Source organism: Gobio gobio (genome assembly GCF_949357685.1).
Source record: "Gobio gobio genome assembly, chromosome: 9".
NCBI classification, from domain to species: Eukaryota; Metazoa; Chordata; class Actinopteri; order Cypriniformes; family Gobionidae; genus Gobio; species Gobio gobio.
In genome coordinates, this window is record NC_137115.1 from 27,435,757 (window position 1) to 27,439,251 (window position 3,495).

Here is a 3,495-nt window from a genome sequence, read left to right on the forward strand (position 1 = left end):
GGGTACCATTGCTCTTTTGCAGGATCTGGCTCCTTTAGTGCTTAACCTATGCTGGAATCACCTGACAGTCATAAGGTTTGAGACAATCATGATACATGATTCTCTTGTGTCTTAACCCCTGAACCTCATAAAGTACAGGACCACAACAGGCAGATATCACAAAGGGTCCTTTCCAAGGTGCTTGGAGGGTTGGACTTTGTTCCTTCTTTTTGGTGCTGTCCCTCATATACACAAAATCTCCCACACTATACGTCCTCTTCTGAGCCCTAAGATCATACATCTTCTTTTGACGTTGTTGAGCTGTTCGAAGGTGCTCTCTGGCAGTGTCATGTGCTTCTCTTAAGCCTTTGTCCAGTTGTAAAGGAAGTCTGGAACTCCCAAACTATGTGACCTCTGCTCTGCTCTGCTATGCCAGACCACAGACTTTGAGGTTGGTAGACTTCCCTTCGGAAGGTATCGTTCGGGCGGAGCTAAAGAATGACGAGTGCGCGCAGCTATTGCGTTGAGCTATGCATGTTTACATAGAAAAACAATGGAATCGATAGCTAACAATATAAAGACTTTTGAAGCATCTTTACTCACCGCCTGCTACCAACACACGACCATGAACCTCAATCGCTGGGATTGCTCCATCTTTCAGCATTAGGCGGGCTACAAATCCGGAGTTGAACTGTACCTTGTTTATAAACCATCGTCGCAATTCAGGGAACAAACAAACACTTGCACAACTCTGTTGCTGCTCCGGAAAAACATGATTGTCTTGCCATGACAACCATAAACACACATCCCACCCGTACCCGCAGTGCTTAAAACCGAAGCCGACCTGTTTTCCGACAACAGCACTAAATAAAATCTGCACCCGACCCGACCCGCTTAAAATAGAACCGACACCCGACCCGCACCCGCAATAAAATCAGTTTAGCATATCACATTATAGACACACTTACAATGTTTATTGCCAGCATACAGAAGTTATTACACGACCATTAACACAAGGACAACTTCAGCCGGGACATTCTAAAATGCTTAATGTGAAAAACGCATAACGTGGCTTAATGTACTAAGACACTGTTATTAAGAGACCAAACTCAGTAAACATAATACTAATAACGTATACTATGTACAAAAAAATCAGATGAGCCCAGAATATGAACGCAACGCGTTTAATTACACGTTAAGCGTTTTCGTCCCATAGAAAACCATTATAAGAAAATGCTTAACGTGGCTTGATGTACTAAGACAGTGTTATTTAGAGACCAAACTCAGGAAACACAACAAAAACACTGTTTAATAGAACTGCTTGTGCTTGGTTTGTTACCACAGTTATCTGCGTGCTTCCTCAGCGATGAAGTTCCACATTTGCGGCTATCTTTTCTTCAACTCCCCATGATCCATCTCGACGACTGCAGTGCAGGCAGATTCGCGCACGTACGGTTGTGATTCTTCTGGGAGGGCACGCGCGCGCAAATAAACTGATATGGATTTGAAATTATTTTATCAACTTGAAATACAGGCAAGGCATATTTTTATATATATTTTTAGGAAAACATCTATAACATACATGCATATATTTTTATATAGGCCTATATTCATTTGCATGTGACTGTTTAAAACACGTGTTTAGACCCGTGTTTCTCCCTTGTCCGACCCGACCCGCACCCGTATCCGACACAGTAGGATGTTTTTCACCCAGTTCAGCAATATTCGCTGGTCACCCGGTACCCGCACCCGTGCAGGACTCTGGACACTGGTACAAGAGGATTACCAAATCATTGTTTTAGGTGTGAAAATATAGCAAAAGTAACAGATATTTAAAAACAATGTAGGCAATGTTTTTTTGCTAGGCAAAGAGTAAGAGAAATTCCAAGTGAGTGTCACAGAGCCAGCAAAAGCTATGAAAATAGTGAGTGTTTATCTCACAGAGTAAGATGCAGCCTGCAGAAGTGACATGCATGGTTGTTGTCCACACTGGAACTACCTACTGTAGCCAAAGCACAATAAAGTAAATTAGCCTTTTCCAAGGACCATATTTACAAAATATAGACTTACTATTCATATTCCATACTCTGGAATCCATACTCTGGTCTCATGAGACCAAGGCTGCGTTCGAAACCGCATACTCTTTGAGTAGGTACTCATTTTCAATAAGTACTTACTTAACGAGCTCTAAAAGAGTAGGTACTATATTGCCTGATCTCGTTAAGTATGAATGCGATCCGCACTTTATGCGCCATGTTGACGTTATCATGTGACCTACGACGTTATCTCAAGCGCAACGACTTGAAAGACGAGTGACAGGTTTAATTCATCGATCTATAAATATCTTAATATTGATTAAACTTGCTAATTTTGTGTTCTTGTTGAAGAAACAGCTGCCCATTTATTTAGTCATATTAACCCTACTAATCTGACCCAGTTTTATCCTTACCAAAACCCACAATCGTGATCTCTTAAATATGTTGTTAATTTCTTTATTTTATATGCAAAACATGTCATCCACAAGCAAAATTGGCCTAAATCTCCTTTATATTTTCCTTTTTAAATTTAACTCCTGTTTTATCCCTCAATCCCTTATTCAAAGATATCTAACCTTGTTATTGTTTTTTCTTTGTATATAATGTATGCAAACCCATGATATTTGTTTTATTATTAGGATTGTTAAAGATACAACCATGTAATTATAAAATAAAAGATAGGCCTATGAGTGACAGGTGCAGTAACAGCTCAAAGCATCAATAACTCCACAGCCCGACCTGTGCGGTTTCCCTCAGAGTCTGCAACGAGGACCTCTTTCAGCTGCTCGAAGATCTCACCTTGGGAGAACACTGTTGATTTTATACTCTTAAAATGTAAGTTATTACTATTCAAAATTAAGATTACCCCAGAATTAATTGCATTGCTAGCCCACTAAAACACTTACAATAATAATAATAACAAATGCTGACCAATACTTAATTATATTACTTTTTTTTTTACTGAAAATTATATTGTTTTAGTAAAACAAGCAAAATGCAATTTGTTGTCATATGACATAGCGATGCATGAAAATACACTAGAACAAATGCAGCCAATGTGAATACCAATTTTCAGTCAAGCAATGAATAAATGCATGAGTTAATAAAATATTTTATTTACTGACAACAATAGGAAACATGAATTAATGAGTAAAAGAATGAATAAAAGTAAACATCACAAATGAATAAGTCACCATGAAACAAAGCTTTATTCAAACGTATTGTTCTAACAAACCATCACACATTTACAGACGGTGAACCCCACATCTGCTGCCATCTCAACACAGCTGTGCTTCTGTGGCTTTATATTGATGAAGCAGTTGACCACCGTGAACACCTTCGCCTGTCCCAGCCGTCCCTCCTGTCCCTTCTGAACCCCACAACCTTGAAGCAAGAGTGGGAGAACATGTGCGGGACAATCTGACTGCTGATGTCTGCTCCAAACATCCGTCTGCCTGCTCTCCATCAGCATGACTACTTA